This window comes from Rhipicephalus microplus, chromosome X (genome assembly GCF_043290135.1).
Source record: "Rhipicephalus microplus isolate Deutch F79 chromosome X, USDA_Rmic, whole genome shotgun sequence".
In the NCBI taxonomy this organism is placed as follows: Eukaryota; Metazoa; Arthropoda; class Arachnida; order Ixodida; family Ixodidae; genus Rhipicephalus; species Rhipicephalus microplus.
Window position 1 is genome coordinate 240,678,098 of NC_134710.1, and position 27,755 is coordinate 240,705,852.

Sequence of the window (27,755 nt, forward strand, 5' to 3'; positions counted from 1 at the left end):
ACAGGGGGCAGGCTATAATTTAGACAACATGCGACCAATAGCTTTAACATCTAATGTAGTAAAACTTATTTAAAGGGTACTTCATGGTCGTATAATTTTGTTTAATAACGAAAAACAACTGTTGAGTTCTTCCGAAATTGGCTTTATATCTAGATATTCCATATGGCATGCACATGTAGATCTGGAAAGTCGTATTCATATTGCCCGTCACAAAATACAGTTTGCGGCTTTAGTAACGTTAGACATATGTAAAGCATACGATAGTGTAGGGTATTCTATCTTGATTAATCAGTTATGGAATCATGGACTTCCACCTTATATAGTAGAATGGTGACGGAATTTTTAAGTAGGAGAGAATTCTATTGTTATCAAGGTGGTTTCTCTTCCTGTAAGCACAAGCAAACCCGAGGTGTACCTCAAGGGTCAGTACTTTCCCCGGTATTATTCAACATATTGCCTAGTACCATCCCCGTTCATCCAGTTGTGAAAACCTATGTTTATGCCGATGACATTGATTTCTTTGCTATAGCACATGACTTCCACTGTCTTTACACTATGATGCAAGCATATCTAAATGAAATAGAACATTGGCTGCATGGATTGATGTTGAACCTGAATACCAGTAAGTGTGCTATTCTCGTTTTTTTATCAAAGATCCCGTGCACATATCTATTAATTACAAGCGTCAAGATATCCCACAAGTACAATCATTGAAATATCTTGGAGTTATGTATAATGAACATCTAAATTGGCGCCCTCACATTGAATACATCGCGACAAAAGCAGTACGCGCGATGGGCGTATTGTGGAGGTTGAGCAATTGTAGATCAGGTATGAGAAGAAAGGCACTTCTGATTATATATAATGTATGTCCGACCTGTGTTGGAGTTTGGCTGCGTTCTTTTTTACTTCAGCCGCTCGTTCTGTTGGAAAGAGAGGCTTTACGGCTCTGCTTAGGACTTCCAAATTATACTACAAATGCAGTGTTATACCTTGAAGCACGAATACCAACCTTATTATGTCGCTTTAACATTCTTACTGTGCAGACATTTTTAAGACTATATGAAGCACCGTTTAACCCTGAACAAATTATTTTTATTTCCAATCCTGACCTATCCTTCTCCGTGAATTGGCCCAGATTTCACAAAGCACAAATAGTATTTGTTCAATCGCTACTTGAGCCTCTAAATGTACAAACTCGTGATCTGATTCCTTTGCCTGAGCAACAAATTTCTCCTGAAATTTTTTACCATGATATCTTCCCAACTCACGCTAAACTATTACCTACAGGCATATTAAATGGTTTATTGCAGGACCATTTAGGTACTCTGCCAACAAATGTCATTATAGCAATGGACGCATCTCAATCAGATAAAAAATCAAGCGTTGGAAGCTTACCAGATTTTCTTCCGGTTTTCCTGGCGGAATTTATGGCAATAATGTTAGCTTTGCGAAAGGTAAATATTTTCATTCGAGCCGTAGCAGTCACAACTGATTCATAATCAGTGTGCTCTTCTCTGTCCGCATCTTCTCGCTCACCCATACTGAAACTTTTTAAATCATTGGTTCCCTGTCATCTCCGAAGTATTCATTTATTCTGGGCACCAGGGCACAAAGGTTTGTTGTTAAACGAAATAGCTGATTCTCTTGCGAAGGCATCGCTTTCGACACCCATCATTCCTATTTTCCCTCATACATTACACATTGCGGTGGCACGATTTTGCACACTTAAAATCAGGCAAAATTTATCAGACCCTGCACTGACGGCTTCACCGAAGTACAACCACTTGTTATTTCCGTGGTACAGTGAACTGTTTAATTCAAGGATGATGGAAGTTGTCATCACGAAATTTCATTGCCGCGTTACCTCCCTCAATTTTCACTTGCATGGATCAGGTATATTGAATTCCCCTATGTGAATTTACTGTAACAAAGAGGAAACAGTCATTTTTATTAGATTATCGCCGTTTCGATTTATTCAGGCAAAGCATAGTAGCACTGGGCTTGCAATTATCACAACCTGATCTTCTTCCATTTGGAGCCTCTACACTGGGTTTCAGCCACAGGGATGTTTTATTCGCCGTTCAGGAATACATCACTGCGAGTAAACAATTTTCTTGCTAAATTACGGTCTCACAATTTTCTTTATTTTTTTCTGCAAACTTGATGTCAGCATTTCAAATCAAAATTAAATTACAAAAGTTTTGTAGGAATGACACAATGCTGAAAGTATAGGGCCAATTCACCTTATAATCGGCCAATCCCCTCGTTTGGGTACGAGCCATTTGCACAGGAAAACAACAACAACAACAACAACAACAACAACAACAACAACAACAACAACAACAACAACAACAACAACAACAACAACAACAACAACAACAACAACAACAACAACAACAACAACAACAACAACAACAACACGTCTTTCTCTGGGACTCGCTTTTGATTGCACGTCATTTTAGAGGGGATTGACCACACTTATCACCTTTGGCTCTTTTTTTGCGGTGGAAATTCTTTTTGCTAATTTTTCAGGAGCCATCAATACCGGTCTCAGGCCCCGGCCAGGACTCGCCCTGGTCGGCTAGTCGCCCTGCTGAATCGGTACCACTGGAGTGTTACCTCAAGAACGGCGTAAGCAGTTTGCCTGTCGTGCTTGTGCCCACTGATGGTGGAGCCATTCGGTTGCGGGAAACGAAGGTGTTTCAAGAAGAGCTTCGCAACATAACCGGGCATTTTCTGGACATTTCGGAGGTGCATGCGTTTCGGCAAGACTGGCATACTATGCAGGGCTTCAAATATCCAATGCTTAACAGACTTACTGGCCGCCACGAGATTTGCGTTCATTGCTGTTCGTGCTTTTATCCCCCTCATCTTGCTTGCGTGAAGGGCATTGTTCGCGGTGTTCCAACTAAAATTAGTCCTGAAGCATTCATAAAGATGGTCTCTCCGGCTGGCGCGATATCTGTCTACAGATGCACCAGGCCTGTAGGGGATACGCGAGTCCCTACTGAAAGCGTCATCGTTACTCTTGCCGGTCTCACACGCCCCTCTGAGCTAGAGGCCTGGCCTTATCTATTCCGTGTAGAGGCATTGACACTTCGCCCACTGCAATGCCGTAACTGCTGGCAATTCGGACAAAGCGCCAATGCTTGCAGGTCTTCATTGAAATGTGCGAATTGCGGTGGGGCACATGCCGCATCAAATAGTCAGGTAGACAACTGCAGGTGTTCCCTATGTAATGGAACACACACAGCCATAAGTTTCACGTTCTCGAGCTGCCCTGCTCGAGAACGTGAAACACAAATTCTTGATATAGTAGAGAAACGCCGTTGTTCTCGGTCTGAGCCAATATCCTTCATCAAAGAGCGCGAAGTGGGGTACGCTGCTGCTACGTCACGCCAGTGTGGGTCCATTGAAGCGATAGTCGCTTCCGCAGTGTCGGCAGCGATATATAAGGCCGTGCCGATGATTATGGAACGGCTTTTCAACACCTTTTGCTGAAGGTCTGACCGAGATGCTCGCCGCCAGGTTGAACAGCCTTATTCCCTCCATCGCTGCACACACTGTCACGGTCCACGGTGAAGCTGGGCACCTCGACAGTAAACAAAACAATCAGTGTCAGGAAGATGTTCCCCCAGAAACGCTCGTCAGCTCTATGTCGCCGACCCTTGTGGGGCCCATTCGGTCGTTTGGTGACATGAGGCTTGGTAATATCATTCATAAAGGACGCAGTGCTCCATTGTCTCCAACCAGTTCGCCAATGTCGAAACCTAAATAAGGCACTATTGATAGCAACAACGAGCACGACGTTTCGCGTGCTGCGGTTGAGTCAACTATATTAGGTCCATCATAGCACCCGTAAAAGTTCTCCAGTGGAATTGTCGTTCCATATCTTCCGCTTACACAGATCTTATTTATCTCATACAGCGAACAAATCCTAATATAATTTTACTTCAAGAGTCTTGGCTTTCAGTAAACGAAAAATTTACCCTGAATAACTTTCGAACCTTTAGACTGGATTGGCCAGGTAGAGGATGTGAATTATTGGCCCTAGTATCTTCAAAAATGCATCTTCATGTTACTTTAACTTTTGAACATATTTGTCCTGATTGTGAACTGTTAGGAATAGATTGTTTGTTACCTGACTCCAACAGGATTACAGTGATTAATGCGTACTTTCCAAATGGAGTAAGACGCACAGATCACCTAAATTGTGTCATTAAGAATTCTTCGTCTAATTCAATTTGATTGGCGGTGTATTTCAACTCATATCACACTTCTTGGGGGTATAAAACAGATGGCTGTGGCAAACGATTCTTTAATTGATTTCAGGATAATAATTTTCGGTGTCATAACTCAGGACAAGTTACATTTTTACGCGGGATAAGCTCATGAACTTTATGCCTGACCTTTTTGTGTGGACAGTTTTTAATTTCTTCGTAAGAAACGTTTAATAAAGAGACGAGTAGTGATCATGTACCGATTACCTTTGAAATAATGCTACCATATCTCACCTCTGGTATCCAGCAACAACGGTTCATCAACTATAAAATTTATAAAACTGTTTTCAATTCTGCGCTTTCGTCATTGAGAGGACGTGTCGGACAGCGACGAGCTACTTTAGTAGTAGCGTCTACTAGTGACTCTGTTCAGCTGGCATAGTTTTCTGTTAAGTACGGCAGCACACCGTCAAATTCGGCTTGGTGGGATGAAGATTGTATGCTTGTGTATAGACCACGTAAAGCTGCTTGGAAACGTTTACGCCCCAACCATACTCCGAAAAATTGGTTTGATTATAAAATTCACGCAGCATTGTTTAAGCGTGCAGTCGCTATAGCTAAACATAAACACAAATTTGACTTACATTAGCGTTTATCGAAACATGATAAAAGATCTGCCCTGTACAGGTTTCTGCAGAACAAAAGTTTGACACAAATATCTGCATATTAGCAATCAGTAGTGCTTTCTCCTAAAGAAGCAACCGATTTGTTTGAGGGCATCGCGAAAGAACTTGAAGCGCATTTCGCTTCGTCATGCTTGAGAGCTATGATATTCAAAAGCTCAACCTTGAATTTTCGGGAAGTTGCAATGAGGGAACTGACAGATGTCATACTAACTGTAAATAAAGCGGCTCCCGGCCCGTATAAGATTACAAACTCTATGATTAAATTGATATTTAATTTTCATGCCAATGAGTTTTTGAATATTGTTAACTGCTTCTTACACCACGCATGAAAAATTGCTAAATTTATGTTGCTGCTAAAAAATCTAAGCCTCGGATATCTCATGTATAACATTCGGCCAATTTCGCTTACTTCAAAATTAGTCAATATAATTGAAAATTTTTTTATAACAGGCTTAGTGAATTCATCGCTCGTAAGGGTACCCTTTCGCCAAGGCAAGTAGAATTTAGACAAACTTGCTCTATATGGTCGGCGCCTGTTGATTTGCAAAGCCGAATTCGCGTTGCAAAAGTATCTGGTGAGCTTTCTGCATTAGTCCCATTAGATATTGCAAAATCCTACGATAGTGTGGAGTACATATTTCTTTTAAGATTAGTGGACTGTGGTGTGCCCAAGTACATTATATCTTGAGTACAGGAGTTTCTCTTTGAGAGACAATTCTTTTCTTGCCACGAGGGAATTACTTCTGCATCATATAAGCAAACAAGAGGTGTTCCGCAAGGATCAGTTCTGGCACCTCTTTTATTTAATATCTTATTAACATCAATTCCCGCTCATAAAAACGTTCCTCTTTACGTCTACACTGATGATATTGCCTTTTTCTCGTCATCCTGAGATACCAATACTCTGTATCAAAGTTTACAGTCATAGTTGAATGAGCTCGACGAACGGCTTGGCGGGCTGTCTTTTTCGCTTAATGTTAGCAACTGTGCTCTGCCTGTACTTCAGCTATCCGTTCCGTATTTCTTTCACTGTATTATCGAAATGATCGCATTCCAAAAATGATGGCACTAAAATATCTAGGCATTGTTTACGTGGAGAAGATAAATTGGCAGCAAGAAATAGAATCGAACTCCCGTAAAGCAGAAAGCACCTGAGGATTGCAACGCCGTTTTTGCAAATAGAATTCAGGGATGCGCAGGGATGTGTTACATATCATATACAAACCTTACATACGCCCAATTCTGGAGTTTGATTGCGTTCTTTTTTCCGGAAGCACTGAGCACAAATTAAGGCCTCTTATATTGCTAGAAAGGCAAGCTCTGCGGCTGTGTCTCGGGCTACCTAGGTGTGTCGCGAATAGCGTGCTTTATGTGGAAGCTCGAATCATTCCACTTGATGCAAGATTTCGAGTGCTTTTCATGTAAACATATTTAAAACTCTACGATGCACCCCTGTTCCGTTCACAGACAGTTTTCATCAAATATTCAGTTTCTTTCTTTAGGCACCCGTGATGTCGTTATCAAAGACCCCATGTCATTTTCGTCATGTCTAAAATCTTCACGTTTCCCCTAAGCATTTAATTCCCCGAACCTTATGATCGATGCCAGTTTACTTAGTTTTCGATGACATTTTTCCAAAAAAAAAAAAAACGCCAAGTTATTTCCAACACATGTTTTGAAGGGCCTTCTTCAAGACAATCTCAGTCATTTCCTAATTACGTAGTAATGTCGACAGATGCAACACAAAATCTTCAGAAGGCTGGAGGAGAAATTTTGTCAAATCAGCTTAGTTGGTCTTTTGGGCCGCGATTGCTTGACTTCACGCCAATTTATCTCGCAGAATTCCTGGCTATTATATTGACTCTTCGAAAATTAAGATCTCGGCAATCAAAAGCTAATATGATTTCGGACGCTCTGTTTGTTTGCCCACATTTAACGTGCGCAAAGCAGTCTCTTTTTCTCAGGATATTTTGGTCTCTCGTACCGCGTAGCCTATCAGAAGTTCGGTTACATTGGGTGCCCGGGCATGCTGGAATTATACTAAATGAAGCTGCTGACTCGCTCACTTCAGCATCTTTCCATGTCGCGGTGGTACTAGTAGCTCCACAGTTTTTCTTTGATTACTGCCGAACGATTCAAAAGCCTGTTGATCTTAAAAATCTACGGAACATCGCTCCTACAATCTGAAGAATTTCGGCATTTGCAATTCACACGGAACACCGCAAAATGCCTTTCGCGTCCATGTGAGGTGACCTTCACAAGCTTTCGCTGTAGAGTTCCTCGGTTTAATTTTTATCTCCACAAATCAGGATTTTCAATAACTAACCTATGTGCCTTTTGCAATGAACTGGAAACAATGGATCACTTTCTTCTCATATGCCGCCGCTTCGCCTCACTGCACCGAATAATTCTTGAGAGACCGATTGGTATGCTAGGATTGGCAGTTAATACATCCACCCTTTTATCGTTTGTAGCCAGTCAGTTTGGTGTGGGTCACAGTGCTATTTTGTCAGCGCTACATAAATTAATTCAGGCTACCGGAAGGATACACTGCTAGTGGTACTGTAAGATATATCCAATTCTTTGCCCCCCTTCTTCATTTTTGCTAGTTCGTCTTATATATTCTAGTTTAATGAATTTTTCTGCACTTTTCACCTTTTTTGAAGGAACATTGTTACTGTTCTTATTTAATTTCTTTTTTTCAGCAAGCGTTGTGTAAAAAATTCCCATTATAAGGTACAGTGGGGCCAGTCCCCCTTGTGAGTATGAGCGAAGATCTTCTAGGCGACAAGACAAGATGTAAATGGCATCGCTCGTTTTCGCACAGTAGGATTGTGCCTGTCGTGCTTAGGTGATTTCCTCGCACAAGTGGTTTTTTAGTCGTGGTACTTGGCAAGGTAATATAGCCCATCGCAGCCATCGGGTATCTGTGTTTTGCCAGCACACAGCTGGTACGATGAGTCCGCCACGCTATGCGAAAAAACGCTGTGCTGTCTACGGATGCAAGAGCAACACTTTAACGCCAGGCGTCTCACTGCATCGGTTCCCCCTTGATTCTGAAAGGTGAGTTTTCAAACTATAACACTATACTACTCGTGAGTCAAAGTAAAGCAAACACACGTGTTCCAAGACCGACACATTTTGTGCAGTATGGCGGTGGATCCCGTATTCGGTGCAATAGTTTTACTAAGAGTGTAGCGTTCCTTGTGTTTGACAGGGCCTAGTTAAAGGGGAACGTTATGGGCACAATTAAAACACTCATCGCGTGTCTTCTCATGCCTGGCCATGGTCAAACACACTATGCGCTGCCAAGCTACTCTATACCGATTGCGCCGGAAAGTTTCGTCGTGCAGGAAAGCGGCCGTGTAGGTTTGAAAGCTGATACATCTAACCATTTGGTGCAGGAGTGCCATTCAAATTCATTTGAGTATATGCCACGTGTCGCAAAAAGCACATTGTTGTCGTTTTGAATGGTTTTAGGCGTTGTACAGGAACGGTCATATTGCATGTTGCCGCTTCTGTAAGTAAATATTATTTGCAAGTTTGTATGTGCTTTGGCTGAATCGCGAGTACTTTACTCGTGATGGCCTCACAGTAACTTTTTCGTTTCTGAAAGGCTACACTTATGTCCTCGATGATGTCCTCGACGTGTTTACTGCTTACACTGTAACTTTATTTGCATGTTATGTGGCTATCAGGTAAATGTCCTTGGCTTCTGGTAATCGCGAATATGCATTAGATATCGTGTTTACCGGGTGCGATTTGAATTGTTTACGAATTACGACATTATGTTGTTTTATGAACGGTAAGCACCCTAACGTTTCAATCTGTCTGAGGATATTATTTCACCTTGTTGACATATGTTAAATAATATGTAGTGTGTTGCAGTCTTGTTTTTTATTTGAATGTTCATTTCCTGGTGAAAGGCTTGAGATGAGCCAAAACGTCGCTTTCTTTGTGTTAGTCAAGGTGCGTGGGTGCTATCATTGCCTATATAGTACTCTCAAGGTAATAATAAAAAGTATCATAAGTTGCTACAGTTTAACTTTGACTAAATTACTTTTAATGCTTGCGGTCATTATTTGTTTGCTTGCCTTGCTACCATTGAACTGCATTTTTTTCCTTGGAGCTTACCTGGCATTGCGGTTCTCCATTCAGGCGCAAATCCAGGGTCATATTCTGCAACTACCCTGGCGTAGAACAGAAGACCCCAGCACATTTGCGATGCAGAGTAGTTTGCTCCTTGCACTTCGGGGAGTCTGCTTTCTTGCGAGCAGGTTTCCTTAACCACGAAGCATTTCCTACTCTTCGTGGTGGTAAAGGTAACAGCACCGTGGTAATGAGTGTGCTTTGAAGCATCACTGTCCTGATTGATGGCAGCGTCTAGAAACGCTCTTTCTTTTTTTGAGAGGTGTATTTGAAAATCCTGTTTCCTTTTTGAGGTATGCATTTAAAAACATTCTTTTTTACTCTGTAGAATTCTATCTCATTTTTGTGGTGAAGCTGTTTTCTACGAGTCTCTTGCATTCATCATTTATCCACCTGTTTTCTTTGTTGTTTGCAATCGCGTCTTGTTCCTTTTTATTGTCTCTCTGCCCCATTCACACTTCATTTTGCACCACCTTCTTGCTCACCTGTCATCTTACCTATCACCTCTTCGTCAAGGTGGGCACAACTGAACCATTGGTGCTTTTAAGAAATCCAAGTTGAGGGCAAGTTGCCATGTGACAGGTTGCCATCACTTAATATATTAGCAGAAGTGTTAAACCGGGACATGCCTATGTCAATAGAGAGAGCAATTCGAAGAAGGCTGTCAGTCACGTCTATTGTACATTGTTTTTGAGTCTTTTTTCCATGCCGGCAACAGGCGTTTTGTTGTTATAACATTTTTCTTACGATTGTATGCTTTTTACTGTGCAGGATTACATGCGGACCTTCTACTTCGTCTGTGTGTTCGTCCTCTTCGTCCGATGCTGTGAAAGTGATTGCATCTGTAAGTGCCAATTTTGTTATGTTGTTAGAATTGAGCACTGTGATTGAGGTGTGACACCATGCTCGTTTCACTGTTAAGTCATGCAACGTATGATAAACTGTAGATAAATAAATTATCTCTAATGGCTTTACCCTGGGTGTCGTGGTAGGGTTCAGTTTAACCACGCACTTCATAACAGTATAAATATTCAGAGTGGCCTTAACTTACACACTTGTACTTCCGCTGTAGCATGCTTAAAAATGATATGGTCTAGAAAGTATTTCTTAGTTTTCATGTATGTTCAGGGCTAAGTTTTGAATGTTTATTATTACCACATAAGCCTCATTTATTTAGCTGCCTCTTTGATATTATCATTCATGTGCAGAGACAACTTCGCAGGAAGCTCCAAGATGTGCATCTGGGGCATCCTCTTAATACAAGATAAACAGCACCCTTGTAGCAATGGTGACATTGCAGCAGAGATTGAAATTCCCTCTACAGCAAGTGCGTTTCGTTTTTGTTCTGTTAATAGGGAATAAGAAATTCAAAGCAATTCTGATTCTGCAAGCAGGCACACATTCACAGGCGTCACCAGCTGCCCTCCAATGAGAACAGAACCACCACTGTCATGAGGAGTAGTCTTTTGGTGAAGAACTGTTTTGGAAACAAGGTTATTTTCTACGCTAACATTTTCACAAGCTGCTCACACAAGAATGGAAAGTGATGATTTTGCGCCCACTTCATATTAAATGTAGATGGACAAGTTTACCAAGTCATTTGGATTGCAGATGTATTTCTTCCCCTAAAACGATTATTCCAGAGGAGCATGTTGATTGTTGTGAGTAGAAGTAGTGATTATATTCTGATTTATACCTGTATGCCTAGAGGTCTGAAGAGCCTGCTTTCTCGATCATGAGATTCAAGAAATCACATAAAGTGTTTCTGCATAGTATTGTGTTTTAGATGTTAAAGCTTTTTTCAAGGCTGCGAAGGATGGCACTGCCAAGAGAAATGAAGTATGAGAGTACAAAAGCCTATGCATACTGCCTGTCACGTATACGTATTCTTTCATATGTTTAAAACTTATTCTCCCTGTATACAGACTTAAATCTGTATGGGCATGAAATTTCTGCTGGTGAAAAAAATATGCCAGATATGCAGCCACTTCATAAACTCTGATTTATCTTTTAAAGAGCAGCTCTGGAGCCCAGAGGGAAATAGGCGTGAAAACAATGCGCGGATAATAATTAGTGACATAAGTGATGCTGTGCTGTTAAAGGTGCGTAGCATTTGAATTGCGAATTGTGTGCTGTATTTATTTGTTTTCTTGCATAAAAATGCATCTTTATCATCACTAAGTTACAAAGAAGGTGTTTGAGAAGTGTCCTAGCATGTTATTCAAATCAATTACGTATTATAACATGGAACAAATCACAACAAATGTTTGTTAGCGTGGCCGCTGTCATGGTAACTTTTGTGTCCTCATGATGGCTAAATGGTATTGAAATCCGCGTTACCAATAGGGGATACCATAGTGCAAAATTGCTCAAAATTTTTTTCATGGCTCGTAGTTTTGCCAATCTTAAAAATTTAACTGAACTCTCTCAGCATTTGATACATTTGCAGAGTTACAATTACGACTTGCTGTAATCTTTATTTGATGAAGTTGTGGTAAGCTTTTAATGTGTTATTGAGTTTTTCTAACATTATTAGGCTGATATTTGCCGACTACGTTAGAGCAAAAAAATAATGGTTTCAGTTGAAATAAATAGCTGATCGTAGTATTTTTCGATGGGATATGTCTCCTCTTGATCACCCATGTTTCTTTTTTTTTTTGCAGCTGACCACAAGTATGCTTTGAAGCCAGACAGCCCAGTTGGAGCACCCAGCACTAGCGTGGCAGGCATGGAGTGTTTGGTAACGACGGCGTCACCAAAGCATTTGTCAGTGGGCAACGCGGACCTTTCACGTCAATGTATGTTTCGATTCCTAGGTGAGTATAGAGCTGCTCAGTAATTTAGTGTAGTGAGTAACATCTGTCGATGAATTTCGTTTTATTGTTGGTTACAGCTAAAACTAAAATCTATGTGGCTACCAGGCAACTAACTGATTTCAACCTGAATAGTGAGCTCCTCCGTGACAATCCTATTTATGCGAAAGAGCAACTGAGATGGCAAAGTAAACTTTCTCCAAACAAAACAAATTTTACTAAAATATACCTTAGTGTGTGGAAGCTAAAGTTTAAATTATAATTTTATATGTCACAATGAATGGTTTTTTATGGTAGCCCTATTTTTGCTGTATGACAATGATACAACTACGAGTTAGGCCAAGCAAAACAACACAGGAACCTGCAATAATTGTGAATGTAGAAAGTTTCCTGTCATTCCTGTATAGAGGTATCACTTGTTGCACTTTTATTGAATGCAAACTTAAAAGTCAGTTATTAAAAGTTGTTTCCATTTTTTTATTGACAATACCGTCAAATATGACCATAGGCAAAACAATATAATAAACTTAGCATTCAATATGGTTATCAGCCCTGAGGTTTGTTTGGGTAAAAAAAACTCTTCTATCTGATTATTTACTATAGGTCGGTTTGAAGAGCATAAATTGTAATTTTAGGCCAACTGCGTTTTCTTATTGTGCCTGTGAAGTATCTGCTTCCCTTTTAGTGTCCGTTGCTGTCATTTTGCTTTTTTTGCTGCCCCATCAACCTGGACAGTTTCCCTAACAGAATCTGTGTTTTCCTTAGCTCCAACCAGTATTTTGTGCCACTGAAGCGAAAAGAAAGATGTACCGGTGGTGGGCAAAGCTTCGGAAGTTTCAACAACAGGCACAGAGGACCAGGAAGCGACTTAAACGATAACGCAGCATGCTGTTCACTGCTGATATAGTTGAAGCCATTCGCAAGCGAGTGTCTGCAGCTGTTAGCGTGCTTGTCGAAGCTCAGCTGAGAAGGAGCAACCGTAGCCGTCACAGTCGCCGATGGTGCAGCCAAAACAAAGCCCTTGCTTTAGCTCTTTATTTTCATAGCCCAAAGGGCTACAAGTACTGCAGAAATGTCCTGAAGTTACCTTCAGTGAGATCACTGCAGCTGTGGCTTCAACGAGTGCCATTAAGGGTATGGATCTGCCCAGACATCTTTGACCTAGTAAAAAGGCGAGCAATTTCTTTCTCAAGACTTGAGCGAGCGTGCACCATCGTTTTCGATGAGATGCACATAAAGAAAAAGCTGTCATACAATTCTTAATGTGACCGATTTGAAGGGCTTGAAGAGTTCGGCAGTGGCGAGCAAGGCAAAAAGTAGGCAAACAAGGCCCCTGTATTCATGGCAAAAGGTATACAGGCACCTCGGAAGTGAACCCTTATGTACATAGACTTTCACATAGAATACAAAAAGGTGGCCGAAAGTATGTTGTAAAGTGGTGTTTTCAGCCAAAAAGAAAACAGGAGGAGTGTTTGTCTTTTAAGGTGAATAATACGGCGATTGATCCAGGGTGTTTTTCCTTGTGTGCGTTTTAGTTTCATTGGGATAAAATTTTGTTCACAGTACGTAATTATTTTTTTCAGTTTAATCCACATACCATTAACACCCTCACATTCCTCTAGAGAAAAAGTCTCTAGTGCTGTGTCGAGGTAATCAACAACACAAACATCATTAGCTCTGGTGTAGTCTTTCACGGCTATCTGTGAATTTGTGCCATCGGGTTCGGGATTCAAGCATTTAATGTTAAAAGTTATGATTAATATTTTGTGGTCAAATATTCCATCTTTCACAGTGGCTTTACTCAATAGGTTATCGAAAAAAAAGCTAGGTCTAGTATAGAGCGAGTGTTTCCTTGGATTCGGGTTGGTTCCTGGACCAACTGGGACAATGAAAAATTGAACATTCAACTGCATAATTGCTCGCTGTTGGTGGTATTTCCAGTACTTTTTCAGTTTTCCCAGTTAATAGCGAGATTGAAATCTCCGGTAAGTATTAATTTGGTACGGGGGTAACCTTATCAACCAGATAGTCATGTACTTGTAAAAGGTAATCATCAGACGCATTTGGCTTTTTGTAGATACCACTGATCGTTACTGGAGCATCGCGAGCAAATATTATGCACCAAACGCTTTCGTGATTCGCGATACCCTTTTCTCTACGATATTGGAAGCCACGTTTTATTGCTATGGTGACCCGCCCCCGCGACCGTGACGTGCCCTTCTCGGAGAAACTCTTGCATTTTTTGCTTCATCCCATACGTACAAGTAGTCATCTATCTTCAGTTTATCGAATACAAGAGTAACCTTAGCGCCATTGTCTTTATCTTTCTTTGCTGATTGCCATAGTTTTTTGCGCAGGTCCCGAACTCCTGCGGAAAAGTCTTCGGATATTGATATTGCTGTTTCCTTCAGTTTGCCGCAATTACGAAGGACTAGCATTTTTTCAGAGATATTGCACAGCTTGAGAATTACCGGCCGCTCGCGATTTTGTGTTTTCCTGCGAATTCGGTGCATGCGTTCTACAGATGTAACATTCACCATGAGGATGTCTTAAAAATGCCCTTAACAATCCGCTGTTGTAAATCTGCATTTTGTTCGTTATCACTCTCTTCCACGCCATAGATTATTATGTTATGCCGGCGGCTCCTGTTTTCCAAATCTTCTACCTTAACCGATACCTCTCGCACCAGTTTATTTCTACAATCATCACCTCATGCTCGGCGAGTTTATCCTCGCATTGCTGTAGGTGAGCTAACCCTTTTTCTATGGCGGTTAATCTTTCCTGTGCGTTGCCTACCGTGGTTTCTACGTTTCAAGTTTTCAGAAAGAGCAGTGAGCGTTTTATCAGTCTTTGTTCCTTTAGAATTTTCTTGAGCTGTTTAAGGTGGTTTCGGAACCAGACTCTGAGTCTGAGCGGGGTCCAGGGTTTAACTCCACATTACCTGATGTTAACAACCTAATAACAAGCAAAACATTGTTTGGTTGTTATTAGGCTATTAGTAGCCTAATAACAAGCAAACAATCACACAATGAAGAAAGCAGACTCTGTGGGCCTAACAGCACTACTAAAGTGAGCGAACCGTCTCTAATAGAGCAGACGGAATGTTTGTCACCCACCTGGACGAAAAAGTAGAAATTCATGAGCAACCGCCCGAACACGGTGCTACCAAGCCCACTGAAAGGCTGCTGAAGATTGCCCCGCCGCGGTGGTCTTGTGGCTAAGGTACTAGGCTGCTGACCCGCAGGTCGCGGGATCGAATCCCGGCTGCGGCGGCTGAATTTCCGATGGAGACGGGAATGTTGTAGGCCCGTGTGCTCAGATTTGGGTGCATGTTAAAGAACCCCAGGTGGTCAAAATTTCCGGCGCCCTCCACTACGGCGTCTCTCACAATCATATGGTGGCTTTGGGACGTTAAACCCCACAAATCAATCAATCATGCTGAAGATGGCCCTGGGTTTTATGCCGAAGCTAAAGCGTGTCCGCTGACGTCACTCTGTTGACCACATGGTAGGGGAGGGGCACCTGAGGCACTGCTCTCCATGATGGTTCTCCGTCGACGGGGCTGTCCGGCGCCGGCGCGACAATGTTTCTTTGTGGTGGAGAGACTTCCGCCGGGCCAACGACGGAATCAACCCGTATCAGGGCAATCTGGACGAAAAAGTAGAAATTCATGAGCAACCGCCCGAACACGGTGCTGCCAAGCCCACTATATATATTATAGATACCTATGAAGAAGACTGGTAACATGAGAATCGGTCAATTCCCAAGTTAAGCAATAGACATATTAATTTGACTTTCCTGTTCAAAATGTCTCTCAAACTAGCAGCACAGGTCTTTAGTAATTGTGTTGCTGGAGCAATGTACACTTTTGTTGTTTTCCAAAAACTTCCAGCTGCAGCTATTCACACTGCAAAATTTGTTGAAAGAATGCACCGCCTATTGACAGCCTGAACAGTTCACAAAAATATGGGAAAACTCCCTATGCTTCAGTGATGAAGGGCATGTTTGTCCACTTCGGCTTCCCGGTAGAATCCATAGAGGTGTTCGAAAACATTGAAGTGCTTCAGTGAAGAAGGCAGCCATCTTGCATTCACGGCTTTTGTTTGATTGTAAGGTCTGTTATTATGCTCTACGAGTATTTAAAAGCTAATTATGGCTTTGACTACCTTCTCACACGTCACCTAAACCAAGATGCACTCGAGAACACTTTTGCAGTAATAAGGTCAAAATCCGGTGGAATTGCAAACACAACGACTCGCCAGTCGCAGGGGGCTTTGAGGCATCTTTTAGTCAGCAACCTATTTAAGTTGTCTGAAAACTCAAATTGTGCTGAAGACATGGTATCTCTGCTTGCAACTCATCCGGCTGGTGTCAGTTTTTCTTCTGAGCTTTCTTACAGAAGTGGCTTGCTTCTTGCCAACATGCCTGTCGACCTATCCTTAGATTCTGCTTCTGGCCTCCAAGAGAACAACATGGTATTTTATGTAGGGTGGCTGGCCAACAAATTTTTGCAAAGCCACCAATGTGCGGGAACATCCCAGAAATGTAAATTAATATTAAAAATGCACATTTTTTCTGATGAAACTCAAGTACTCCTTTACTTAAGCGTAAAAGGCACTGATAGCACAGAATCAGACTTTGGAGAACTTACAGTTCCATCTCCCTTTCTGACCCGCTTTGTTGAATCATGTGAGGAAGTTTTTTAGTTGTCCATCGAAAATATTGCTACACAAGGGCTACGGCAGGTCCTCTGTGATCTTTTTCATGAGAGAGTTCGGAAACTTCTTGCTGTATTTGATGTCAGTGTGTATGATTTGTTTTCCTTGTTTGCCAGAATAAGGTTACACTGGTATGCAAGGAAGAAAAATAGTGTTTTTCTTGAGACAGCGGTGGTGCATAAGGCTATACAGCAAGCCAAGAGGCTGAGCATGGAAATTCGTCTGTGTGCGGTGTGCTGCTCATGTCGTCATAGTACATCGAAAGTGAAAACCTTGGTGAATATAATGATACCTAAGCCACGCTACATCTTGATAATACAACGAAAGTGAAAACACTGATTTGATTATTATGTCGTCTTTAACGTCCCGAAAACACGATTTGATTTTTAGAAACGCCGTAGTGGAGGGCTCCGGAAATTTCGACCATCTGGTGTTCTTTAACGTGCCCCCAAATCTGAGCATATGGCTAGAACATTTCCGCCCACATCGGAAATGCAGTAGCCGCAGGCGGGATTCAAACCCACGACCTGCAGGTCAGCAGCTAAACACCTTAGCCACTAGACCACCACGGTGGGGTGAAAGTGACAACATTGGCGAATACAATGATATCTAAGGCACCTTGATTCACTACTGATGGTGTGTGTGCAGCAGTTTGAAATGTATGTAAAGTGGGGTTAAGGAAATGGCACGAAAGCACTGTGTGTTAGGTACGATTTGTGGAAAAAAAGGACTTAAAGACGCCGAGAAACGTCAAACCAAAACTGAAGAAGACGAGCGGAGGGCAGGTGGCACGAAGGCGACAACAAGGAATGAAAAAGAAGAGGAGAAGAAGAAAGAACGTGCGAAAAAGAGAGCTCGAGGGATGAGGCCACGAAGGCAGAGGAAGCGGTGCGCCACTCGAGAGGACGAGTTCCTGGCAGCGTTCCTGAGCCGGACGTGGGACTCGTACGTGTCGGCCAGGTCGAGTTCCGGTGGGTCTGTTCGAGGTCGAGTCCGTCGGCTTGTACAAGGTCCAAGGACGGGGCCTGCTGAACGGTTCCTGCCTGGGTGCAGTGGCCGGGAACAGGTTCATGGGCGAGGCCTACCGGGTGTGGTCCTCGTGAGCCGTGGCCTGATCCTGGAACTCAGGAGTTGCGACCCCGACTGCTGGGTTAGCCGGGACGTCCGACTCAACGGCGCTGCACACGGTAGCGCATCCGTGTGCCGTCAGCCGTTCCAGCCGTGCCACCTTTGCCCTCACGCACGTCGACGACCGCATCATGTCGGGACGACGGGGACCCAAACTGTGAGACAGCGGTTTCTTCTTACGAACCGAGAACTATACGTGCTGGACACTGAGTTAGCGTAGCCGCGAACTCTGCGCAGATTAATGGTGGTCTGATTCTCGTGCATATTGTGTGATGCTTGGCGTATAGGGTTGGATATATACAGTTTTATTTTCTCCTGCCACTTCCTTCTCTAGTGTACAATATAAAGCTTCTTTTGTTCGCTTAAATTGCTCATGTTAATCCTTTCTCGTCCACTATAAACAAACATAGTGACGAACGTCCGTAACCTTGACAATATCTGGCGTCCGCGCGACAGGACTAAGCTCTCGCGTTACATGTGAGAGCCTCACGTTGTTTGTGTGTGGCAGACGGGAATGGACGACAAGAGAAAGCTAGTTGAGCTAGGGAAGGAGATGGGGCTGAGTGGAGAGGCTTTGCTGGCACGGGTGAGCGCTGAGAAAAAAGAAACGAGGGACCAGAGAGCGAAACATCGAGAGGAGGCACGTCTAGCAGCACAGGTGGAGCATGAGCGTGAAATAGCTCGCATGGAGGCTGATAGGCTCCTGCTCGAGGAGCGACGTCGGGTCGCAGAAGCGCAGCGTCCAAGCACGAGTTTTGTGGACGATAGTATGGGTGGTGGTCAGAGTTTCCGCAGCCCACACAAAATGATTCCGCCCTACAATGAGAGTAGGGACGAACTGGATGCGTACATCCAGAGATTTGAGAGGGTTGCCACGAGCCAAGGCTGGCCAACCGACAAGTGGGCCCTGTCACTGAGCTTGTGTCTAACGGGAGAAGCCTTGACCGTGGTAGGACGGATGTCTGCAGAAGACTCTACGGTCTACGCAAAGCTCAAGCAGACGCTCCTACAGCGATTCTGTTATACAGAGGTGGGATACCGCACGAAGTTTAGGGATGCCCGGTCCGAGAATACTGAGACAGGTCGACAGTTCGCGGGACGTCTCTGTGGATACTTCGACCATTGGCAGGAGCTGGCGAAAACTCCCAAAACATATGATGCACTGCGAGACTAGATGGTGTCCGAGCGATTCCTCAGGCGGTGCGACGAGAAGTTGGCTATCTTCCTGAAGGAGCGAGGATGTCATAATTTGGACACGTTGGCAACGACAGCTGAGCACTATTTGGAAGCCCAGGGAATTGTGAATCTCACTAGAGGAAAAGACGAAAAAGGAAAACCGATGGCCACAGCTAAAGTTGACACTGTCAGCGAAAGCGAAAGAAAACCGCTTTGTTTTCTGTGCAACAAGCCGGGTCATCGTGCTTCCGATTGCTGCACAAAGTCTCGAGCGCCCAAGTCGACGTCGTGCTGGATCTGTAAGAAGTCAGGGCACAGATCCGATAGCTGTCCCTCAAATTCGGGAAAACGTAGGGAGGCATCATGTTCCGTCTTGGGATACCAGAAAGCGCAGCATGAGAAATCAATGGAATATGCACCTGACAATCAGGATGAGAAACATTGTCATGACATGTGTGATGAGACCCAAAGCAACGCAACTTGCGATAACGGGTCCAAACAGATGCCAACTGTAAAGGGCTATCTCGAAGGGAAGCTGGTTACCGTATTGCGGGAAACCGGTTGCAATACAGTAGTGGTGAAACGATCACTAGTTCCTGACTGCAACTTGACTGGCAACACCCGTACCATTCGCTTATTGGACCGATCTGAAAAAGATTTACCAGAAGCAGAGGTGTACATAGATTCTCCGTTTTTCAAGGGTCAGGTGCTTGCTTTTTGTATGGAGAATCCATTGTATGAAGTCGTGCTTGGCAACATTGCTGGTGCACTGTCAGCTCCCCAACCAGTCCCGAAGCAGCCAGCAGGACGACCAAAACTAGCACAGATTCACCGTGATCCAGTATGCACTGAAGAAGAACCTGAAGATGCAACCTCATCAGATAGAAGAGGACAAGATGACATGTCGGCGGCTGCAGGAAAAGAAAGGAAAAAGCCCAGTGAACTGATTCTTCCTCGGATTCAACCCCTGAATATCAGCCGGGAAGCACTAAAGAATTTACAGCATGCAGATCCCACGCTGGAAACCTGCTTCGCCGCATTGGGGAAGATCATATCTAAGAAGCCAACAGTCACTGAGTTTGTGCTGGTACGCGCCATTCTTTTCCGGCGCCACCGCACGGCAGGAAGGCGAGACTTGGAGCAACTTGTAGTACCCCAGGATCTTCGGAACATCGTAATGAAGATGGCTCATGAAGGCCTTCTGTCTGGTAACCAAGGGCAAAGAAGGACAACAGACCCTGTCCTTACAGAGTTTTATTGGCCGGGTGTACAGGCTGATGTGATACGGTTCGTGAAGTCGTGTGACATATGTCAGAGGACCGTGCCTAAACACCTCGTCGGACGAGTTCCATTGGGAAATATGCCTATCATAGACACACCTTTTCAGCGGGTCGCCATCGATATTATTGGCCCTCTGTCACTAATGTCATCCAAGGGCAACAAGTATGTCTTAACGATGGTAGACTTCGCTACGCGTTACCTGGATGCGGTGGCACTACCGAGCATCGAGACAGAGCGCATAGCCGAAGCACTAGTAGAGATGTTCTCCTGCGTTGGAGTGCCCCGTGAGATAGTGAGCGACCGTGGAAAGTCGTTCACCTCGAGTCTCATGCAGGAACTCGGTCGGCTACTTTCATTTCGTCAGCTACCCACAACGGCCTATCACCCCATGGCCAACGAACTTGTGGAGAGATTTAATGGTACTCTCAAACAAATGGTTCACCACATGTGTCAAGAACGGCCGCAACATTGGGACAGATACTTGGCTCCCCTGCTCTTTGCATACCGCGAAGTTCCCCAAACGAGCCTTGGATTCGCGCCGTTCAATCTCCTCTACGGCAGATTTGTACGCGGGCCAATGTCGATCTTTAAGGAGCTGTGGACAGGGGCCAACATCGATCTTGAAAGGAAAACAACATACGAGTATGTTATAGATCTCCAGGAGCGACTGCAAGACACCTGCAAGGTAGCGCACGAAGAACTCCTGAAGGCGAAAATGACACAGAAGGATTATTACGATAGGAAAGCAAGCGTTCGACACCTATCACCCGGAGACAAAGTACTACTGTTGCTACCATCAGATAAGAATAAATTGATCTTGACATGGAAGGGACCCTTCACAGTGCTTGAAAAATGCAGTGACTATGACTACCAGATAGATCTCGGAACTCGGAGAAGTCTTTTTCACATTAACCTTCTCAAGAAATACCACGAAAGGGAGCCTGTTGCGTACTGAGTTTGACTTAGTGGTTGAGTACATTAAGGGCTCCGACAACATAGGTGCCGACTACCTCAGCCGCATTTGACTTCTCCGCTGGGTAGCGTGTAGTGGTGGCAAACATTTTTTTTCTATGTTGTCACCCTTTCCCAAATGCAATGGACTTCTGTATATAATGTTATTGTTTTTGCTATTTCTTTTGCTTTTCTTTACTCCACCCCGTGCGCTTGTAAAAAGTTGTTTTCCCCCTAAACAACTTTCTTGAGCAGGGGGATATTGTAAGGAAAGGACACGAAAGCACTGTGTGTTAGGTACGATTTGTGGAAAAAAAGGACTTAAAGACGCCGAGGAACGTCAAACCAAAACTGAAGAAGACAAGCGAAGGGCAGGTGGCACGAAGGCGACAACAAGGGACGAAAAAGAAGAGGAGAAGAAGAAAGAACGTGCGAAAAAGAGAGCTCGAGGGTTGAGGCCACGAAGGCAGAGGAAGCGGTGCGCCACTCGAGAGGACGAGTTCCTGGCAGCGTTCCTGAGCCGGACGTGGGACCCGTGCGTGTCGGCCAGGTCGAGCTCCGGTGTGTCTGTTCGAGGTCGAGTCCGTCGGCCTGTACAAGGTCCAAGGACGGGGCCTGCTGAACGGCTCCTGCCTGGGTGCAGTGGCCGGGAGCAGGTTCGTGGGCGAGGCCTACCGGGTGTGGTCCTCGTGAGCCATGGCCTGATCCTGGAACTCAGGAGTTGCGACCCCGACTGCTGGGTTAGCCGCGACGTCCGACTCAACAGCGCTGCACACGGTAGCGCATCCGTGTGCCGTCAGCCGTTCCAGCCGTGCCACCTTTGCCCTCGCGCAAGTCGACGACCGCATCATGTCGGGACGACGGGGACCCAAACTGTGAGACAGCGGTTTCTTCTTACGAACCGAGAACTATACGCGCTGGACACTGAGTTAGCGTAGCCGCGAACTCTGCGCAGATTAATGGTGGTCTGACTCTCGTGCATGTTGTGTGATGCTTGGCGTATAGGGTTGGATATATATAGTTTTATTTTCTCCTGCCTTTTCCTTCTCTAGTGTACAATATAAAGCTTCCTTTGTTCGCCAAAATTGCTCATGTTAATCCTTTCTCGTCCGCTATAAACAAACATAGTGACGAACGTCCGTAACCATCACATGGGGGTGTGCAAATAATCGAGTTTTGAATACGATTCGGATAATTCTCAATAAAACGATTTGGCTTGACCTACGAAGAGCTAGTATTCGAAATTTCGAATAATTTGACTGGTTGCATATTCAAAGTGTTACAAATGCTGACAGTGCAACTTTGTTAGAGCGAGGTTGCTAAAGCGAAAGCTAACGTCGTTACTGAAAGCCTTCTATTAAATCTTAGTAGTGGCAGAAAAGTGAGCACGTGTTCATTCTAAAAGAGATTATGTAATTTAAGCACGCCACAGTTCTAACAGAAAAGGTAACAGAACTGTGTGAGAGACCGTCGAACTGCTGGCGTTAAAATAAACACTATTGAGCTTAGGCCTCACAGTGAAGAGGTTCAAGATACTTGACTGGGCTCCTGACCCCAAGAAAGGATGATCCTTTGAAATAGTGCTAAGTGCAAGGAGCTGCACTTTATTCAAGTATCGCCAAAATACTTCGCGAAACCGTCCCATCCGCGCTACTGAAGCGCCTGGTGAGTGCACGTTTTCAATGCAGGACACACCATAGTAAGATGGCAATGGAGTTTGAATCAATGTCATGTAGAACAGTTTGTGTGTTCGCTCCACAGTTTGTAGTGTTTCATTCGCAGTCACCGCGTCTTGTGCTCGAGGACATGTGTGGATTGCATTTCTTTCTTGTTTCTCTCACTTTTCAACAAAATCCTGAGCATTTGCCAGTTTTGGCCACTATTCGACGCTAATTAATTTGGAGATGAAACTTCTGTATTTCTTCTGTATTTGCACACCCTTAGGGTAAAGTGTTTTCTTGCAGAAGAAATTAGGAAGTATAAATCTCTAGTTTGCTTTTGGTTCCAGTACGTTGTGGTGTTGTTGACTTGCAAAGTGTGGTGTCTATACAGATAGTTACTTTTTCAGTATATTAAACATGAAAAGTGAATATTTTGATATGAAATATTCATGTGGAGTTATTGTGTGTTATGGTTCAGCTTCTGTAAGCTTAAACAAAAGGCTGTGGTGCTGAAATTTCTCAGCTGTGCACTCACTTTTAGAGATGCAAGAAATACTAAAATATATCTCTAGGCAGAAGTTAGAAGTGTAGGTTATAAGACTGAACTGTTATAGGCACACATAGTAGGAGTGACGTGTTCAGAATCAATCTGTAAAGTGGCATTGTGAATTCTAGCTAAAAGGCACTTTTGCCAGGCAGCAGGTTTATTATTTTGTCAAAGAATTTTACGTCTGAAGATAGTGTTTTTCTGTTATGTGAAATGTTTTAGCACTTGTGGCTGCAACTTTCCGGAATGCGTAGTGTGTTTATTGTATGTCTCCCTACTGTACTGCATCAGACGATGTCTGTACAAAAAGAGGCTTTGAGACTTTGAAATATCCCTACATGGTGTCAAAATATGACTTCAAGAAACTTGGAATACACTGTGAGTTGAAGCATGAGTTCTTTGAGAAAGCTTCTAAACGGAGCCCTTGTAAATTGTTCATTAAAACTGCAGTACGCATCATCCCTTTCAAGAAGTATAAATATATCAGTACGAGTGCTTCTGAAATAGAACAACACTTTTAGTGTTGGATAAAGAAACCGCATCTTTAGGGGTGTTTGCGGCGTAGATAATTACTCTAACTTTCCTGCTAATATTTATTTCCAAGAGAGTGCTTTTCTATTACCTTGGCTAAGGTACCATCTTTTTAAATACAACTTCTGTATACTTTCAGCATGTGACTTACTGTATTTGTATCATGGTAGGAGTTTCTATATTTTGTATAAATGTATAAATGCCAGACATGGCCTATTTTCTTACACTGTCAATAACATACAGCTTGCATATTTTGTTTATTAGCGATACAAAGCACAAAGGGAAAGCTCAGTATTTAGGAGATATGGTACTGGTCGGAGAACCAAAGAACACGAAATGAGCCCTTGTGAGCCTAAGCCTTTGTTTTTGCTTGTGATTAAACGTGTGAAATATTGTGTTCATCAATTTCGAGTCTTCAGTGTGTCCTCCTTGCATATATTGCTGATAGATTTAACGAGCAAGGCATATTCCTTTGCTGATCTGAGCAGAATGTGTAACCATGCCACCGATAGCACTATAGGCATTCGAGGTCTTCCTATACGATTATGATCAGCTTATGTGATGTCCCCGCAAACATGGACTGAACCCCGGTCCTTTCAAGATGTTTTCACTCGTTTCTTAAACCCACGCATAAAAAAAAGGAAAAGAAAACCTTCGGTGTAACGAATGGGCATTCCGGAGTGGAGTACCTGGAAGGATTATTTCTACTATTCTCGCGGGCTCACCCGCGCAAACACGAGGACCAGGCGGCGCCAGTGTACGGTGGAGATAATCCGCGCGCACCCTTCAGAGTTGTGGCATGGGGGAGCAGCAGAGGACCTTTTGTTGGTTCGGGGAATGCGACCCTGCCGCAGAACCTGTGCGGGGTCTGACCTGACTTTTCGTCAGCCTCGGTGGCTCCAGGGCTCATTACTGCGTTCTGCGCGGATGGCCACCCGTAGCATTGAATGACGAAGAAGCGCCGGCTACGGAGAATTTTGCGGGAGACACCGAGCTGCATGGAGACGTCGAGACTCGTTCTGGACATCGGCTCATCAAGTACCAGAAACCGGGACAATTGGTTCGGCCGAAAACATTTTTGGCACAACACTGCAAACACCGGACGTTGGCCATTACAGACGAAGCACTTTGTCGGAAGTATCGGGACCATTATTCACCCGTAATTAAAGTGTCTTCGGACGGCTCGCCCATCTTTCTCCCTGAGGCTTGAGTTTGTACATTGTTACTTGCTCGGCTTTGTTTGGGAGAGGGTGTTCTACTGGTGTGGGCCACGGGAGCGGCCGTTGAAGATGACACACGCCGACTGACAGAGAAATGGGTCGTGTCAACAGTGGCAATTGGTTAGGTGCCATGGAGGGGCGGAGTCGGGTCCTACAAAAAAGGATTCAGAGATACGATGCGTGGAGAGTCAGAGAGATACGATGCGATGAGCTCGAGATGATGGAGAGAGAGAACGGAAAAGGAAGATAACGGTGCGAAGAGATAGCGATGAGAGGCGATGAGATGATGACCGGGGCAAGGACGGTACGATGAGGAATGAAAGTTAGGGATAGGAGGCGGCTAAGATGGAAATCACTGAGAGGCACGACGTAGGCGACGTAGGCGACGATGACGAAGACGACGAAGACGCTGACAAATTGGCAGATCAGACCTCGACGCCAAGAACCAACCTTCGGCCCCGACTCGAGCAGCTCACTCCGAGGCCACAACTACATGGACATTCTGTGAGACGAACTTCACCTCCCTTACTTAAACGAGCTTTGCGGGAAGGGATGGGGCATATTGAGACTTTGCGCGGTTTTATTAATTAATGACTTTATCATTTGTGTCGTCGTGTGTTTTTTTTATGCATACCCTTGTATTGTTGCAGTTACCTTCTTTATGTGCCGGCCCTGTGTCGAACGTCGCGAGTGTCTAAATCATGTGTTATAATTTTGTGTAGTGGTTGATGTACGCGACTATACGATGTTTGCAGTTAGTATTAAATTTAATGAATCAGTAAACAGAAACAGGTCGTAGCGTCTCCTTCTTCCCGGTCCCAGCACGAATCCCTGTATGCGGAAAGTGATTGAGACACATAGCCAAGAGGGAACCGGATAGACAAGGGATTGCGTGGTCTTCCCTCTCTTTGGCAAGCGGTGGCGTAGCGGGGGACGTCTCATTATATAACAGTTGCCCAGCATGCACGTAGCATACAGGCATCTCTCATTTACAAAGTTACATGCACGTGTGAAGGTAAACATTTCGTGCTGTCATACTCTGCGCTGAATATGCTTGTCTGACATGATTGACTCACACAAGGTTGAACAGCATGGTGCCGTGAGGAAATGCCGCAGGTCTTACCCAAAAGGTAGTCATCGGTGCACTCTTAATGGTGCCACAGCCACTCATCTTTTTCTTGCTTTTTTTTTGTTCCTCTGTTCGTTTCGTCAATAATATTTGTGTTTTTCTTTTATTTTTTATATGCTGTTTGCAGTGTTTTGTTGTACTTATGATTGTTAAAATTTGTTTTTTAGTCTGTATTTCATTTATTTGTATAACTTATTCCACGTTGCTGCATTTTTTGTGCATATTTATCACATTTTCTGACAGGAGGTCCCCCTTCAGCCAAGTGCTCTGGGACCTCCTTCAGTATGTTTATGTAAGCGTGTATGTTTTGTACGAAAGTAAAAATAAATAAACTGAAATAAACTGAAAACTGATGTATGGCTCCCATATACAGCAGTATTGCTACTTGCCCATCTTCGAGAATTTTAGGGAAAAAAAAACCAAGGGAACAAAAATTGTGTCTGACAAGGACATGAGAGAATCAGTTATAGACATCTTCGAGCAGTTGCTGATGCAGTTCCTTTTTAAAGGGCCATCTTCCTACTCTTTGGTGAATGGAACACCTGTCTAAATGCTCATGTATGTCACCAAGATATCTACAAATACCGTGTTTGTCGTATATATTAACATTGCTTTACCTTTTCATAAAATTGCTTTCCGTGAAATTGTTGCACATAATTGTTTATAAAAGCTGTGGGTGAAAGGTTGCTGTCAGTGTTGTTGCAGGTTGTGAAAATAATCACCAGTGAATTTGTAATTTAGTTTATATTGTGGGCAAGGTTTTTGTACATGCTTAACTGTTACGCTACTTCTGATTTCTGTGTCATATATTTTGGGGTAATACCTTGTTCAACTACAATATTTCGCCAATAAAATGCACCTTATTTATCTAATCTGTTATTTTCGTCTTCCCATTATCTTGCAGGCTGCCTTCATGGCGCCGTGATAGATGTTAGAAAAACAACGTGCAGCTATAAAAAAGTGAGGAGTGGAGCCCTGTCGAAAAAGTTCATAATTTCGCGCGCATCGTGTTAAAACGTGACGTCGTTTCCGCATGCGGTTGTGACGCCATGTTTTAAAATTTTGTTTGTTCCTTTCTTGCATAGATGGCGACTGTTGCAGCAACTAGCCACCGGTTTGACACGTGGGCTTCTGCGGAAGTGACGCTATCAGTTTACATATACTTTGGTCATGTGTCGAAATGGTATGGACGTCGATAGTTCCGACACGCTGACACGCCGCTTCTGCAGTGCCCCGCCGTGGTAGTCTAGTGGCCTAGGTATACGGCTGCTGACCCGCAGGTCGCGGGAACCGAATCCCGGCTGCGGCGGCTGCATTTCCGATGAAGGCGAAAACGTCGTAGGCCCGTGTGCTCAGATTTGGGTGCACGTTAAAGAACCCCAGGTGGTCAAAATTTCCGGAGCCCTCCACTACGGTGTCTCTCATAATCATATGGTGGTTTCGGGGTGTTAAACCCCACAAATCAATCAAATCAATCATGCATTCTTCTATGACGAGTCCTATAGGTGAAAGCCGTGTTCCTGTCAAGGGCCCCTAAAAAAC

The 27,755-nt window shown here is 43.8% G+C and overlaps 1 pseudogene; it reads left to right on the forward strand.

Annotated features, from left to right (window-relative positions):
* Nucleotides 1-13,251: 13,251 nt before the first annotated feature.
* LOC142775199 (uncharacterized) lies at nt 13,252-27,138 on the forward strand (annotated as a pseudogene).
* Nucleotides 27,139-27,755: the final 617 nt, after the last annotated feature.